Genomic DNA, 18,570 nt, shown 5'->3' on the forward strand with positions numbered 1-18,570 from the left:
CCGAACACGTGTTTGGGTCTGCCCGCGCTTACCCTCTCTCCCACTTCTTTCCCGGTTCTAAGCTTCGAGGGTACCCAAGATTTTGACAGCGTATGCAGCGTTGACAGTAGTCAACATATTTTTTTCTGGAATGCTTAGCTTACTAGCATTTAGCAGCCACGCGTAGATAGATCACTGTTGGGTTGCAATAAAAATACATTATAAAAAGTGATACAGGAATCAGACAGGAGGGCAAGAATATGTAGTGGTGGAAGATCATATTTAATATACGCGTAAACTATCACATGTAAAATATTTATGTGAGGTAGCAAGTTTTTTTTTTCGTATAGGGAGGTGAGGACCAGAATGGACTGTCAATGTGTCGAGGGGAAAATATGTGAACAATTTGCAATTTTCGCACAATTCTCAGAGTATGAGAGTATCTGTTTATCTCCTTTCGGGATCAACATTTCCTTTGAGTTCCATAGCATGGGTGTTGATTGTTGACCCAATGATATGAATGAATGATAAAAGAAAAACATAATAAAACACAATGCTTACAATGGGATTAGAATGAGCCCCCCCTTCTTCCGCCAGACATTGCAAAGTGATGTACGGTAGTTTAGCTTTTGAAGTGTTCTGGGATGTATGCTGACGTATTTTCTACTTGTCCTTAATTATCTCCCTTCTACAAAATACTTTGTCGACTGGCAACTCCGATTCATTCGTCCACAAGAACGCGTGGTTTTCGGGCATAGCGGACCGGACACAACGTACTGTGGGAGGTTGACTTTTGCTTTCTTCTGTCGTGTGAAATTTGCAGCGAGTGTTTCGTTCATATTATTTACATTACAGGATCTCTATTGTTTGTCGGTGCTGTGAAGTGATAAAATAGGGGGACCGGGAGTTATTGATGACATACTGGAGAAGGGATTTTCGGAATTTACGAAAAATGTGTAAACAATCCGAAATGGAAGGTCTGTTCCTGATTTGGAAAAATTGTTTCAGGCAGGAGTTGTGAAGGATGGTAAGCAGTATATTAGTCATTTTGATTTTTGAGAAGAAGAAAAAATATCTCTACAGAGTGATTGACTGAGTAGAAAAACAGTGAAACTTTATTGTTGGCCTTATTGAGCCATTTCCTTCCCGTTCAATGTTCATCGCACTGCATGAAGGAAATAATCAAAGTTGAATTGTTGGACTCTACGTAGCTACTATCAGAATATATTTGCGAATATAAAATATCATACATATATTTTACCTCGTTACATTTGGATATTGATACAAGGATGAGAAATTTCCCATTATAAAATTCTAGAAAAAAGTTATTTTCTGAATAACATGATGGCCAGGGGGGGGGGGGGTTCTGGCCCCCATAATTCATTTCGGTTGGCCACTTGTTGCGTACCCTAGTTTAAATGTCACCGCACGCCACTGGTATACACTGGTAACTGCAATGTTGCAGGCCAACGAGGTTCTGGTGTCTGGACTCTGATAGTAGGGATGTGTGTTGTCCTTATATATGCTGAGGACCCCGTTACAGCTTTAACTTTTAATCTAGGTAAGGATATTTAAGTCCTCAGAGACACATTTTGGTTACATGGTAAGAGGCTTGGCGACGGAGCTGACACATTTTCATCTCGATAAATCATTCATGGTTAGTCTGAGCTGGGAATCGAACCTGAGACACGTGCATGGAAGAAGATCTTTAATGATTAACAGGAGACGCACTTATCACGTTTACTTACGACCGGCTTGAAATTCTAAACTCGTTCTCCACGCAACTTGGGAGGAGGGGGGGGAGAAATGAATCGATGGCATTACTTCCAGACGTTTTCCCACAGGAACAACAGCACGGGGACCTGCATTAGGGGCCCATTCACTTATTTATGGAGCATGACCAACCATTAATTAAAAGCAGCCCGCCTAAATCGTGTTTATCCCATTAAAGCAATACGGCTCAGCTTAGGAATATCCCTGCCGAACTTCCCGGTTCGATCACCAGAGGCCGTTGGCTCCGAGGTGCGGATTACTTACGTCGCACAAAAGAACCAGAAACGGAAAAAAATAGTAGCTTCTAAACATCAAGTTAATCTGTTATTTATGTGCGGGAGTTACGCGTAAGGAGCGGGAGCACCTCGGAAAGGGGGAGCCGAATCGTCCGTCGCTATGGAAACGCGACCCGCGGCGAACGTTCGGCCGTTCCCCGGCAGGCGGCGCTGGCACGCGACGCGTTCTACGCCGGCGATGCGACCTGCCCCTGCATAAATGTTTCATGCGAGTTTTGGGACGGTGGGTGCTGACAAAAGGCCAACGCAGGGGTGGTGGTGCCCGTTGCAAGGGGGATGATATTGTTGCCGATCGGGAAGAAGAAAGGTTTGTGCGGTGGCCGAAGGGGAAACGAAATCCCACCATTTTCACACCAGTAACCGCGCTCTCGGTATTCCACAGGGTTGCAGGAACATCGGAGGACGAATATCTGGAAATCGAATTTGTATTACTTTTTGCATTCTGACTATCATCCGTCTCCGTTGCTTTTTTACCCAACTACATTAATCGATGAGATCAGGCGCGTATCTAGAAATATATTTCAGGAGAGGGGGGTATTTCAACAACAACAACAATAATAATAATACTAACTAATTAGAATGATTATATGTAATTGAGTTAAAATAATATTAATTAAATGCGTAAATTAAGTAATGGGCCGATAAGTCGTAGTGTGCATAAACCTTTATAACTGTCCTTCAAAGCCGTATGATCCCAATTTCTTGCCTTCGAATACGTTCAGCGGAAATAAATAACGACCGATTACATAACAAATGCTAAAACAATTTTTTTAAATTATTTAATTTTAGTAGTCTACTTGGTAAGTCTTTTGGGGTGGGTCCGTACCCCCCCCCCACCCCCAGATACGTCTTTAGTTGAGATGCACGACAGATAACAAGCACAAGCGTGCTTGATATAGTCTTATCCAGAATTGGAACCTGAATTCGAAACGAAAAGCGCCAAGTATCTGAAATCTACATTTTCTTAAAGTAGCGCATTTCGGCATTGCCCTTAGCAGGGTTATGAAGCGTGTATGTAGTACAGTAGTTTTTCCATCATATTCAGAGTGGTCTACATACATTTCGAACTAGAGATCTTCGAATTTTTCTTTGTGAAATTCAACATTTCTATGTACCTAATTTCCATTGAAACTGATAAAAAACATTATTTTAGTAGACCTATATATAGCCAATATTTCAGAAAAAGTAAATATGCATTAATATAATGAACATCATGATTAACATTAGATATGGACTGCTTTAGACACGAGATTGCTGTGATGGTGGATAAATACTAAATTAATAAATATGACCTTCGTAGTACACCCAATTGTCACCATCACTTCCACGTAGTACACCCTGGACTGCATTTTGCAGACTAACGAGGCTCTGGCGTCTGGCCTAAGGTCAGTATAATTCTGTGTGTTGCCTGTTTTTTGTCCTTATGTGTGCTGAGTGCCCCTTTACAGCCTCAGCTTTTAGCCGGTCAGAATGTTTTAATATTTTAATTATTACACGACATTACATAAGTTATGGTAAGGGGATGGACCCCTTATAATGTGACGGGTGCAAAATAGCATTTAAGTGCTGACGCACCCAAAATTTTAAATTCAAATTCAAATATTACAAATGTATCGGTAAGAAAATGTGATATACATTCTCCAAGATACAGAGCAAAACATGAATGAAATGTTTACAATTGGAGATTGATTAAGACTATGAAAATGAGTGACTCAAAAATAAATACACACGGAACATATTTACAGAGAAATATCCGAGATAAAAATTCACCATCCGCCAAACGGAAAATAGATACCCCGCACCTAAGATAGGCATTATGCTGTGTAGGCTCACTTGAGTGTGCTATCATAGTCCAAACATGTTATACGTGAAGACATCCTAAATGGAAGATACCAAATCCCCACAAACTAGTGAACGATGAGTAACAGGGGAAAATTGAATAATTTCTACATTTGTGGATACAAACTTAACAACGAAAAAAAAAAATACATTATTTCCTACAGAAACAAAACTATAAGATTTAGATGATTGTTGCAACGATATAGCTTTATTTGTGGACATACGAAATAATTTATTATTTACTCATTGCTGAAGAGTAATTTTGTGTCACTAACAGACACGAATCTAGAAATTAATGAATTTTTTAATAATGTGTTTCGAGATATGCCTACAAGTATCAATCAAATTATATTATATTTAATGCAGCTGACAACGATTTTGCTTAGCAGTTGGATAAGATGAAGAAACGGACTAGCATGAATATAATTAAGTAGGGAAGTTTACATCGAAGTAAATTTGAAGCGGCGCTTGTTTAAGCAATTAAAGAGATTCTCGGCAAAATACAAGAGAGAGTGTGTGTGGAGATAAGGACTAGGAGATTTGTATCTAGTTCGCAATGCTTCCAGCAAGGTTCTTTATCTTCATTGCCTTCCATTTAGGAATGTACCTGGTTGTATACATATATAAGATTTCCAACGACAAAGTCGAATCGTTTAAAACACTTTCGTCACCATCAGGTGGGAGATGATCTTGATTTAATAAGGAGAGTGTATCGTTATCTAAATGCATAGAATTTATATATTAATCTTGTAGGAGCGAAAATAGTTGGCGGGTACTGTACAAATTAATACATTATTTCCAAAAAACAAAAATCGTATTAAAGGTACTGAGAGGTAATAAGATTTTTTTAAAAATATCGAATTAGTACTAAAAATTCTTGGAGGAAAGTAGCGGATTTTGCAGTGTTTTTTTTCATATGTGCGCTTTTAACTTATTTTTCTTTATAGTCTCTTTAGGTTCATATTTAAAATGAGGATAGATGATGATTAGGTTAAATAGAAGAAGAGACAAACACAAAGGAATACCCATGCCAAGGTCGGGCACCAACATGCTAGTTACTTTTTTTTTTTTTTTTTTTTTTTTACAAATGGAGATACATAAGAGAACTGTAAGAAATTAATAAAATGTAATTACCGATTGAGCAAAGAAATTGACAACTTGTTGTTCGTATGCTTACAATGCTTCATTTTCACTAATATTTGCAATCTTAGATACATACGTTGCAGATGGCTATATAACTGGAGTTGGTTTGAGTTGGTGTTTTAAGTCCACTTTATGCACAGTAAGGCTAATCGGGACTGGACCTACAGTTTAAAGTGGGATCCGATCCACTTGTGCCTCCACCGGGTATCGAACCCGGGAACCCTCGATTACAAGGCAATGACGCTATATATCTGGAATTTGATTTAATAATGATACGGGAATAAATATACAACAACATTTATTTTCAAGAAATTCCATCAGCATTTACTCAACAATGGTTGAATGAGGTGAAAATGTAGCACATGTAGTCAAACTATAAATCATGTACGAGTTATTGTAACGATGGGGCATATTTTTTAAAGATAGAACGGAGAAAAATTACGCAAAATACAAATATCTGAATTATTACTACCTGTGAACGAAGAAATGAAAATTTGCTGCAAAAGATTTCTGATTTTGTTCTTATTGATGCTAATCATGTGTGGATACGAATTTATAGAAATAGGACTTAGACATGTTCTTTTTCCTTCTAAATCTGCCATTAACTACGCATATTAATGTGAATCCAAGTTTAACAATTCTAATTACTCTCTAATATACTGTTGTAAAATGTAACTAGTATGTACATCCTCAACAGCTTATAGGGTTGAAGTCCTGCCAATCAGTTTTTAGTAGGGTCTGGTTTTCCCCAGTTTTCTTTCTCAGAATTTACTTACAAGTGAGTGTGTGCGTTTTCGTGTATATTTCAATTTTCGTTTCTTTACAGGGAAACAGAAATTACTTGTTCATACTTGTTTGTTATTTTTATAACGTAATCCCATATTTACATTATTTATCTTCTTTGGTTAACAAAATATATTTTATTCATTATGATATCAGAACAAAAGAACAGTATTCATCCTTCAAAAAGTAAATTTGTTAAGTAGAACTAAAGGAAAGAAAATAATTTCCTCTTACAATTTAAGTTATTTTTTAGTATTTAGACATGTTTCTTATTCTTCTTATAAGAATTGTATGAAAAATCTAAAATCTGTTATTTTATATACACTTACTGAAAAAATATTGATTTGATTTTTGATTTAGTTTATTTTACTTCGCGTTTTGTGCCTCTTGGCTAATTTGCGAAGATGGGGATGAGTGATGAAATGATGAAATTGATGAATGGACATTCACAAACAACCAAGCCCGACCGGGATTCGAACGCGGGACCCTTGGCGTCGCAGCGCGATGTGCTAACCACTCGGCCACAGGGTCGGGCTACTGAAAAAATATGTTTGTATGTTAAAACAATATGACATTTAAATTTATATCTATATATTGTTTGCACATTTATCCCATCGATAGGATTATGTGCGTACTATTGGCAAGTTTGCATAAACTCAGCATCGGAGCGTAGCAGTGTTATGTATTGATTGATTGAGTTGGTGTTTTAAGTCCACTTTTTGCACAGTAAGGCTAATCGGGACTGGGCCTACAGTTTAAAGTGGGATCCGAACCACTATGTGGCTCCACCAGGTATCGAACCCGGAACCCCTTGCAGTGTTATGTATAATTAACCAATTCAATACTACATTATCTCGAAAAACAACTACAATATATATATATATATATATATATATATATGCACGCGCGCACACACACACACACACACACACAGACACATACATACACGCACATACCGGTATGGTACATACAAATGGGTATTGCTATCCTTCAAAAAGTAATATATTCAAAATATACAAATGTTCAATATCGATGATTGGAAACACGGTAGAACTAGTAGTAAATTAACATTACATTAAGGTAAAAGTTATTATTAGTGAAGGTACACGAGAAACATGTGCTAATTTATTTTAATGAAGCGCTGTGTAAATTAAAATTTTCCATATTAAAATCGTATATTATTGATCAATATTAAATTTACGCATTAACGAATATTTACAATTTGATACCAAATTAAAACCGTTATAAAATTATGAGTGACGAATATGTGATACTAGCCTACATATTGTCAACTGAATTTCTGGTGTAAAATTTCAGAAACTCACAGACAACCTCTGGTACCACTGACCCCATTGCCTTGTATTTCAGAGAACATCAGGGTGCTGCTACGCTTCCGCAATGGATATGTGAGAAAATTCAATATTTTCTTTCAGATCGTAGTAGAAGTATGTAAGTATATTTGTTCCAATTTATTTCATATTCTTTGTCCCATTTTCGAAACATCTCTCTCGTAACTAGGGCTGAGTCGATACCGATGTAGATGTATCGGTATCGGCCGATACCAGCTGTATCGGTATCGGAAAGTATCGGTTGGAATTCATCTACTGATACGAGCCGATAATTTTCGGCCATGTTGGTCTTTCACGGGCTTCCCGAAAATAATGTGTGACATTTTCGCGGAGTCTAATTATCCGGGAAATTATGCCAAGTCCACTTTCTTTTTATTTTGCACGAAACCTATATTTTTATTGCATAACATCTACTTTATTATTCTGATGTAATTCTGGAATATTCTAAAATAAATTTATTGGTAAATTCATGCACATAATTGGAGAAGGATATTTACACATCAATATTGGTCAAAATTTTTAACAAATTTTAATTATTGTAATTTTCAAGTATCGGTACCGGTATCGGTGGGAATCGGTAAGAGTATCCGTATCGGTTAAAAGTGGTATCGGCTTAGCCCTACTCGTAACGTTTCAGTACCATGATTCGATATTTGGTTCAGATTAATGATTATTCTACGCACACTGGCAACCCTGACGTTGCGAGTGCTTTAGCAACAAAACACCCCCTGTACAGCCACCCTAATGTTGCAAAAACATTTCATTCGCCCTCCCCTTGCTGTGAGCTTCCCCGAAGGAGCTTTCAGAGTCCTGTGGGCGTCGAAAGTCGATCAGGCCGCAATTAATTCTTCCACTTCCCTTCACAAACTCACGACTAATAAGCTTCTGATGTGGCCATCGACCTTATGCTTCATTTCACAATATGCAAAGCGACATACGGAGTCCATCACGGCTAAAGGGAGCGAGCGTTCATGCAGAACTACTCATGGGAACGGCGGGTGCAACAGTCAAAAGCTGCTTTCTGCGTTCACTGTAGCACGAACGCCTTCATAGTGCCAGAAGGCTTGTAGCTTGTTCTTGTGTTATGCACACGCCAGATAAAGAGAGAGAGAGAGACAGAGAGAAGATGAGGGGGAAAGAGGGAGAGAGAATAAGCAGAAATGGCAGGCGTTTGTTGCATGTCCACTTTGGGCTTAGACAGGCTAATCGAGACTTGACCTAGGGTTTAAAGTGGAATTCGCACCATTGTCTCGAACCCTGAACCCTTTGATTACAAGATTGTCGTTACCACTATGCCACCGGGAACCCAAAACAAAACCGTCGAAGAAAAGAGAAGAAAAGTAGAGAGACAGAAGGCGAAGAAGGAGGAAAGGGAGAAATAAAAGTAGAGAGGAAGAGAAATAGAGAAGATCAAGGAGAAAAGAGAAATAGAGGAGGGGAATAGAGAGAGGGTGACAGGGCAACGAACGAGAAAGAGCGAAGTAAAATCAAAAGCAGAGAGAGAAATTTCTTTGCTGTAACTTTACTGAAAAGTTACTATTATTACATGCTCAGAAAAATTCAGAATGTAATTTGTTTCCTTTAAAATATTAATACTAATTTTGGATTCTCTAAATATATAGCTCTCCCCCTATCATCTAAAAACCACCCAGTCCGATATCCTATAGTGGTGGCTAGAACCCAATAGAAATAAGTAGAGATTGATTGATTGATTTGTTGTTTTAAGTCAACTTTATGCACAGGAAGGCTAATCGGGACAGAGCCTACAGTTCAAAGTGGGATCCGAACCACTGTGCCATGTGCCTCCACCGGGTATCGAACCCGTGACCCCTTGATTACAAGGCGACGACGTTACCTCTACGCCATAGGGGAGGCCCGTTAGACGTAGAGAACTTCGAAAATCAAATATTTCTGATATCCTAGTGAGTAATTCCACATTCTACGTAATCAAGGAGTTCTGTACATCAGTGGTCCGTAACTAATGTGCAGACGTACTGATGTGTAAGTATCGTCCAATTTGGCAGCTTGACAGTTTAGAACGACAGAATGGAAGAAGCCTGGCCTCCCTTCTCAGAAAGTGCTTTATGTTTAAATGAAGCAGTTCTCCTCTGAATGCTAGGCCTATATATAAAATGTAAAAGAGGTTACTACACTTAGAAGGTACCGTAAAATTTACAATATTGTACAGTCGTGGAAAGAAATACTTCCTCCATAAGGCTACTTGTATAAAGGCTCTATGGGGGAAGTACTTTCTTCCATGACTGTACACCGTAAAAATTTAACAGTCTGCTAATTTACAAAACTGGACGCAATCGTTTTTGTAAGAACCCAGGCGCATTTATGTCGTCGTTTACACAGCATCAAAATAGACTAAGTGCTGACACTTTACACAATTTTCATTATAATCAACAATCAATTGTTTTTAGATATTCTTATCTCAAAACTGGTTTATGGAATGGATTAGTGTAGTAATGTTGAAAATGTGGGTATTAATGTGTCTGACAAATTTACAATTCATGATGGGTTAAACAAGGAGATGCATTATCTCCATTGCTCTTTAATTTTACCTTAGAATATGCTGTTAGGAAGGTAAAAGAAACTAACGAAGGACTAAAATTAAATGGTGTGACTCAGTTGTTAGCATATGCAGATGATGTAGATTTATTAGGAGATGATATAAATACAATTAAGAATAATGCTAAAATATTTTTCAAAACTGCTAAAGAGATAGATTTGGAAGTTAACAAAGATAAAACTAAATATATGCTTACAGGCCGAAACCAAGTGTTAGGTAATAATCAAAATCTAATTATTGATAACAACTCGTTTGAAACAGTTTCCAAATTCAAATACTTAGGAGTAATATTAACAAGTGAAAATTATATTAAAGAGGAAATAAAAAGTAGGCTTAATTCAGGAAATGCATGTTACTTCTCTCTTCATAAACTTTTGTCTTCTCGTTTAATATCTAAGAAACTAAAACTTAAAATATACAAGACAGTAATTTTGCCTGTAGTATTATATGGATGTGAAACTTGGTCCCTTACATTGAAAGAGGAACATAAATTGAGAGTATTTGAAAATAGGATCCTTAGGAAAATCTTTGGACCTAAAAGGGATGAGGAGACAGGTGAGTGGAGACGGTTACATAATTTAGAACTACATAATTTGTATTCATGTCCAGATATTATTAGAATAATTAAATCAAGAAGACTTAGGTGGGCAGGCCATGTGTCACGAATGGGAGAGGAAAGAGGAGTTTACAGGAATCTTGTTGGGAAACCTGATGGTAAGAGATTGTAGGAAGGCCAAGACGAAGATGGAGGGACAACGTTGAGATGGACCTAAGGAAAATCGGTAGGGATGGAAAAGAGTACATAGATCTTGCTCAAGATAAGGACAAATGGAAGGCCTGTGTTGCTGCAGCCATGAACATTCGGGTTTAAGAAGTCTAGAGAGTTTGTTAGTTAGTCAATGTTGAAAATTAAATATTGTTTTCCGCTTCCGTTCAATCATGTTTGTTCAGACAAAGTGACTTTGATAAAGCGTTCTACATTGTGAAGAATATCTCCGATTATTATAGCCAGTCTTCTTGCCTGTTCTCTCTGTATTTCTTATTGGGTGCGTTTCTCCTAATGTTTCCTTTGTCGATAAATAACCGTCCGTGGGACAAATGTGTCGGAATCCCTTCTGCCAAAATAGGAGAGCGCGCCGGACGCCACCAACAAAAGACAATTTGCCCTTCAAGGAGAAGCCCAAGAACATGCAGTTGAATGTGAGAAATTGCTCAATGTTTTCTTCTGGGGTCCTTAACAAACTGTCATGTAGCCATTACGAGATGAAGAATTGCATTCTCCGCATTCCCACAATATATCCTCCTGGACAAGCGTTGTGATTCGCGGGCCGGCTGCACGCCTCCTTGGTAGGACATCGAAATGACAAAGGCAATAACATTTTCTCTCCGGTATATATGTGGGAAAATTAAAAGGGCGGTTTTAATTTCGTTCTGAACCTTGTATTTTGTTCCGCCTACGTTCAAGGCTAAATGACACCGAAAATGAAGGTTGTGCAATGATTGGGGAGCGTTTGACTCCCAGGCTCTCTGGGAAATACGAATGGTATAGCACGAAGCATTAAAGAACCTTACAAAACTTAAGAATATACTTTCTCACTCCTTTATTTGGTTCCTGAGTTACCTAATCTTTCGTGTGTTTGCTTTAGAACCGACAGTTCCGCGTTCAATCAATTCAGTTTCTGGGTGTCTCAAAGTCAACCTCTCGTGTCTCGTCACAGCGGTATTCTTGCTATCTAACGTATCTCTGGCGTCTGGACAGAGTACAACCCTCTGCACGATTTTGTTTTGATCTGTACCTTCTCCATCTGTCTCCCGAGTGTCCTGTACTGTAGCAAATAGTTTTTATAAATGTTTTACGATGTCCTTGATTAGGAGTTCATTTAAAGATGAGTGGAAACTAACGAGATCAAGTGTGTCACTTGTAAGTAATAATAATAAATGTTATTATTAAAATGAAATATAATTTAGAATTTAGAAGAGTAGCATTTGTTCCAAAACAAAAAGCAGGGGAGTGGAGGTGAATTCTATGAATCTATTCTCGTCCTGCACGTAGAAATCTCTTTATAGAACTCTGATAAATATTGTAGTATATGAATTATCTGTTACTACCTACTCCATTTCTGTATGTGTAGAATTACGACAAAGTCTTCAGATAGTGTGAAGCGTAGCTTATTTCGTATAAAATCAGCTGTTCTACCAAGGTAATTAATTACATAAAATAAGTGCAAAATTGGAAGATTTATACTGTAAAGAAGACTGTTAGTTCCAGCTGATGAGAAGTGAAGCCCACGTTCATTATTTTTGTGCATAGTCTTAATATTATTATTATTAACACTTAATTTTCACACACACTGTCAATACAAAATTGATTCATCCCAATCGAACTTATCTTCATGCATGTTCGGCGGATATATGTAAACTTCATATTATACAACCAAGAACAAACATGTATTTGCTTATTTTTGGTACTTGGCAATATTTTCGGTGGGATGTATATCCCCTGGCCCTCATAAATACGTCAATGATTAGATAGTATCAGAGAACATCTGCTTACAATTCCTACACACGCGGCTAAAAAAAATTCTGCGCATGTAGCAAATCAACTAGAACCCACTAAATGCATTTCAAGTAATTACCGTAAATTCATCACAGCGAGTCTTGTTTTCAAGTTCATGCCATGAGAATCTTCAATGGGCCAATAGGTGAGTGCCCCAAAGAAGAAATGCCACTCATACGGCATTAATCAACGAAGCTGCTTTACTGACATATGTTCTATACGTCAAAGGATTTGCCGGGAAGGAACGTAGTCTGAAGGAACATCAACTTGGTAATTTACCAACGAAGATATCAACCGTACAGAAATATACATATTGTTATTTCTTTTATATATGCACCAGGAAAGCATCATCAACGTTGCATACTTCTCCATTTGAGCAAAAAAGAAGGGAACCAGGCAACAAGAGAGCCCCGCTAGTTGCACAATAATTAACTGGAATTATCTGTCCCCTCGAACGGGAACCGTGTGTGTGTGTGTGTTTGATGTGTGTCGGAGGCCTGTTTCTCCCTCGTCCAGTGTTATTTGACCAGATGCAAGCAGATATCGGCATCAATTATTGGAACCAGCATGTCACGATCGAAGCCAATGAAGGACAACAAAGCCGGACACCTATAGAGGCCGGGGTAATTACAGTTGATTTACGATAGAGACCTTCAATTACACACCGCATTTAAACTGAAATGTACATGTGTTTATGCGAGATGGTTTGGGATGGACGTGGAGGAGGGGGAGGACTGTGTCGGTAGCAGGTATTCGTGTGTGTGTGTGTGTGTGTGTGTGTGCGCTTGAATGTGTGATTGGTGCTACGATCCATGCGGAAGAGGAGTACGGACCTCCATAGTATGTGTATGCAGTTTGTAGTATATTTCTACCATACAGGACTCATTTGTATTTTTTCCTTGGAGGCACACAGAATATGCCGTAAGCATATAATAGGATATAACAGGAAATATAATAGGAAAACGCGCAATTTTTTTCGAAACATTAATATGCACATCAAGACAATTACAAGGGTCCGTTTTAGGTCCAATTTGTGATCACATGTACTAATTTGTGCTGGACCTTCAAAGTTGAAACCAAAGCACTGTACATTGTACAGCCAGCGACAAAGATAATTTAGGCAAATTATCCATCACTATTTTCATTATTTTTTTGTTTCAAAATATGGAATTCTGTTTATGTGAAGCACATGTTACCCTCTGTTTATTGACGTTTTTATTTGAAAGAAAAGACATCCCATTGTGGAAAACAGACGGACTGAAAATGGTGATGGACAATTCGCCTACTATCTATTTTGCCGTTGGGTGTACCTCCACCAGAAAACAAACCCAAAGATTTTTTTTAGTTGCAAGGTCATAATATTAGATTTTTTTATGAAATAGTAGTGCGTTATTTGTATTAACAATGATTACATGAATATTCATGAACATTAATTTACTCCGACAAAACTGTCACAAACTTAGGACATATCCGAAATAGAATGTTCACACTTTGTGTCCATCAGTTGACGTTGTTACCTCCTAACAAGTCACTGTGACTACTTATATAAGTATCTAGTAAATATAGTCTCGATTAAAGGATTTGTGCTCAAATTTATTTCATTCCTTTACAAACTGGAAAAGGATTGCGCAATTTTATATATATATATATATATTTTTTGGTAATGCAATGCTAACCAGATTTTTTATAAAACTTTACCCCGAAAAATCCGCCAATATTTGTATATACTAATGTATCCTAGGATTAGATGAAAGTAGTGCGAACTTCATAAGTGTAAAAATGAAAGGCATGGGGACATACTGATATATCACAAGATATAAAAAGTGGAGCCAAAGAGAAGGTAAATCGAATATATGAATAACTAAAATAATATAAAGGAAAAAAGAACAACAAAAAAACTGAAAAAAAATTATTGAAATTGTTCATTGAAATTATTTACTTCGCTTTTCTAACATTTTTGGCTAATTGCGAAGATAAGGATGAGTGATGATATGATGAATTTGATGAAGGGGCACTCACAAGGAGCACCCATGGCAAGACCGATATTTAAAATCGGGACCCCTGCCGTCGTAGCGCGCTGTGATAACCACTCCTCCATGGAGGTCGGCGAAACGAGTATATAAAGAAAGTGGGAAGACCATAAAGCATGTGTCAGGGGACGGAAGATAGACCCCGATGTATATTGGCATTATTCATTTTAAATGACAAAAGAGAGAAAAACTTATTGTGCTGATAGTCAAGAACAGAATTAAAGTTCAATTAATTAACATTGTAGCAGAATATCCCAAAACAAAACTTCAGTTCGTTCAAAGAATTGAGAGCAAAATGAAGGAGCCAGGTTAGAATTCAATATTTTCGTATCAAAATTCCAGAAATGAGATTTTTATGTGAGAGGTAGCAGAACGTAAACTTAATGACTAAAACTCCCCATAACGTCTAAAGATTTTACGAAGTGCGTAAAGTTAATAAAAAAAAACAGCATAAACAAGCAATTCAATATATTAATAGTATGAATTGCAAAAGTTAAGAAAATCAGTCCATTTAATATTCGCTGATCTGGTTTATCGAGGTTATAATCATATTAATGATAATTTGGCAAGTTTTTATACTTATTTCTAGGGCTAGGATTTTAATAAAGAATAAAATACCAGAAAATACTGTATAAGAATGCAATAATGTCACAAAACATTTTAAGATCCCTAAAAACAGTAATATAATCAATATAAAACGACTGCCGACAGACAGGAACATTGAAAATCTCCTTTCGACCTCTACCAATACTAGATAAGCTTATTTGAAGTAAACTGTGTCACCAGCTTTCAAATCCCTTGGAAGTTCTCCAATAGAGAATAATTCTCCAGACAAAACATCAGCAATTGAAATTAGTGTACTAAACCCTTCATTTTTGTTCAAAACCAGAATGATTTTCTTGGTTACTTCCTTTCTCACTTTCCCATGAACTTTTTCTAAGTTACTTGTCACATCATTCTCTAGGTCTCTTTGTTCCAGAGGGAAGGATTTATCAGATTTCCTAAAACTAAGGTTGTTCTGAAACTTTCGTACTGTGGCAAGAAACAAGTGTATTGCTTTTTGAGAAAGAAAAAAACAAAAACACCAAGCAATTCATTTCCCTCATGAAAACATTAAAAAGCAAAATAATGTAAAAATGCACTAGAATGGCATGAAATCCCCTAAAATGCAACATCCTCAAAAATCAACAGAAAATGCAAAGATTCTTTGTTTCGCTTCTTTTCTTATGAAACCCATGATTAGCTAACTGAGCAATGTATTGAGCTTTCCAAAAGAGAATGTACAAAAATATCTGGCCACGCCCTTTACATTAAGAGAGCAAAACTGCGAAGAGATAAAAGATAGATAAGTGAAAAAATAAGATGAAAGAGAAATACGTAACACAGGAAGATCGGAAGAAAGAAAAAGAGCTACATGACGAAATAACGTTATAAAAAAGAGATGTGAGGACATAATGCTTTACGTTGCACATTTTATGAGGATCTTGTCATATTTCTTCACATACAGAAACGGAAAAAATAGTACAGGTAATAAATGATTCCACAATATTATTCATAGCCGTAGATGGAGGGGTCTGGTTCCTGGGAGAGAAAAATATATTCAATAGGTTTACCTGCCACCTTCGCCGACCCTGCTTAGGACAAATGTTATTTTAAACGTATTGTACTTCTTTTTAATGTTCGCGCGCAAAAAACAATTCCTTGAACCATTGATGCTCCTACAGTAAAAAAAGAATATAATTTTTTTCTGTAGTGGGGATGCTCCTTGACTAATGAAGATAAAATTGTTTTTCGGCAAATAGTTCAAAATGTGCATTTGGAATTACTTTTTTATCGATTTTTCACCCACCCCCCACATACACACGCATCGCGAAGCAACGACTCTGTATCAATCCGTTTCCCCAATTGCAGAAAATTTAGAGGACAAAATTTAGCAGCACATTTTTAGAGGAATTCTCATATAACTAATATTGTCAACTCTCAACAAGATAAAGATGTATTTAGCGCTGCATACATGCAAATCGATTCACAGGATTTTTTGTGCATTTATTGTCCAAACAGTAAGAAATTGCTACATTCCAAAAGGTTCAAAAATTTAATTATAAAGATGTTCAGGGGCACAAACTCCATAAAGAACTTTTCAAAAACAAGATATATATATATATTCATGCAGAATAAAACATTATCACACACAATGCATAATTATTTCTGTTTATAATATGCGCACAACAGCGTGCCAAGAGGGACCCCTCAAAATATCAGTGAAATAATAGTATTAAAATAAAGCACGTAAAATTAGCTTTCTTTTATATTTATATTCACAGTACTACACGCAGATTGAGTTGTAACTGTATGTAAACTTCACTATGATGTATTGAAAAAAGAATATTAAACTTTACAACTACTCAGATAAGTAGAATATAGCTCGAAAAGTAAGTAAAAGCAAATTCTATGGGATGGCGAAATTGTCTGTGGCATTTCAAGTTTTTGCAATTCTTTAGGGGTATGCGGAATACAGAATTTTTGGTGCTGGGATCGGGAAGAAAATTTAACTGTCAAGATTCCGATTGTGGGACATTATATTCAGAGCTTCTGGATCTTAAAGAGTCTGGAAATTTCAAATAGTTCTATGTTAAAAGTGGTTAACCGAAATTTGGTTGGAAATGTCGGTCTTTTAAACGTGAAAACAGAAAAGTGTGTAGAATTCGAGATTTCCATGAATACATACTGTATGTGCATGATAGTAATTGTCAATGTTGAAATAATAACAATATAATACAATCTTTATATATATAATTGTATTAATGATGTAATTGTATAATAATGTATATGTATGGTATGTGTGTGAATGAATTTGTAACCTTATCAAAACCTGGCCGAAATATTTTTTTTCTGGGCACGCCCCTCCATGAGCATATTGCATAAACCAAGATTCTAAAAATGTAAATATGGTAAACAAGATTTTGCTTATTGTTTTTTATGAATCCTTGTATATTTTTGACCTGTTGAACACGAAACAAGCACTGATTTTATCGTTGCGTCAATATTTAGATATATATCGCAATGTTCTTGCTTCAGAAAGTACTATTTTCTTCTGAAGAACTTCTATGTGTACATACTTACTTTTGACACTCAATCGACGTAGGAGGTTCGTTGCCTTTGTTTATGTGAAGAAGTTAATTTACTTTCAGCCTATGGTGTTTTTAAGGGAAGAATTTTAAATTACGGAAAGCCTAGTTCTGCTATATTTGTGTGGATATTACTTTGTGTCAAAACAAGTTAAACACATCATTAGTGCCTGGAACAAAGTTATATGACTATAAATAGTTTATACGTGCTTTTATAGGATCAAAAAAGTTCAGTTTTCAGTTACCAGGTGATTGTCATTTTTAATTAATTTCTGGAAAAATATTTTTATTAGCGTACTGTGGACCGTGGGGCCGAGTACTTCACAACCTACCGCTTTCGGTGTCGTAGTTAGCGATCACGCCAATACAAAAACATTCCCGCTTTAGAGAACGCGCAGTTCTAGAGATTTTTGTGCCGTAATACAATGTATTCTTGCTATTAGGTAACGTTCTTTTCGACACAAATTTTATTTAAGAATAGCTTCAAATTAAGTAATTTCAACGAATTGGTAAACGATATCTCTAACAATTCACAATGCGCAGAATCAAACAAACAATCAACAATGCATATATGCAAACATATGTCTCCAAACTCACCTTAGGAAAATCCTCAAATGTTTACGGCACCGAGATTTCATCAGCATCTGAAATTAAACCAAACAGAATAAGATAATTTAAACACCTATAATTAAGACAAGACGAAAGTAAAAATTGAGCCACAATAATATTTTTCATGTCCATGATATGAGTGAGCAGAAGCTCAATTTATCTGTGATTTCATTTGCCTTATTATTGTTATATAAATACATTTAGGCTTAGTGTGTGTTTCTAGTAATACGTATATATATAATATTAAATTAAATTATTAGTATTGTAACAAAAATGATGTCTATGTTTGGCGATATAACTAGCAAGAGTGCTAATATTTTTACAAAAGGAGTTAAAAATACATCAAATGTTGACCACATGATCTACATAAGTTAGGAAATTACCTATAGGTTGCTAAGATGCTCAATCCTCAAACGCGCTGAGTAGTGTGACTAAAAAATATCTGTGAAGCGATGTTGGTACCGTTCGATTTGTGTTAATATGACGTGCATGCAGTTAGGGCTTATTAT

At 36.5% G+C, this 18,570-nt stretch overlaps 1 long non-coding RNA gene across 1 annotated transcript in view; it reads right to left on the reverse strand.

The window, feature by feature from the left end:
- The window catches only part of LOC145982407 (uncharacterized), a 175,668-nt gene extending 157,570 nt beyond the window's left edge, over nt 1-18,098 (reverse strand). The window contains exon 1 of the long non-coding RNA XR_014441046.1: nt 18,050-18,098. This is a non-coding gene — a long non-coding RNA (uncharacterized LOC145982407). The remainder of the gene's footprint in view (nt 1-18,049) is intronic.
- Between the last annotated feature and the right edge of the window lie 472 nt (nt 18,099-18,570).

Source organism: Lepisma saccharinum, chromosome 1 (assembly GCF_977018435.1).
Source record: "Lepisma saccharinum chromosome 1, izLepSacc3.1, whole genome shotgun sequence".
NCBI classification, from domain to species: domain Eukaryota; kingdom Metazoa; phylum Arthropoda; class Insecta; order Zygentoma; family Lepismatidae; genus Lepisma; species Lepisma saccharinum.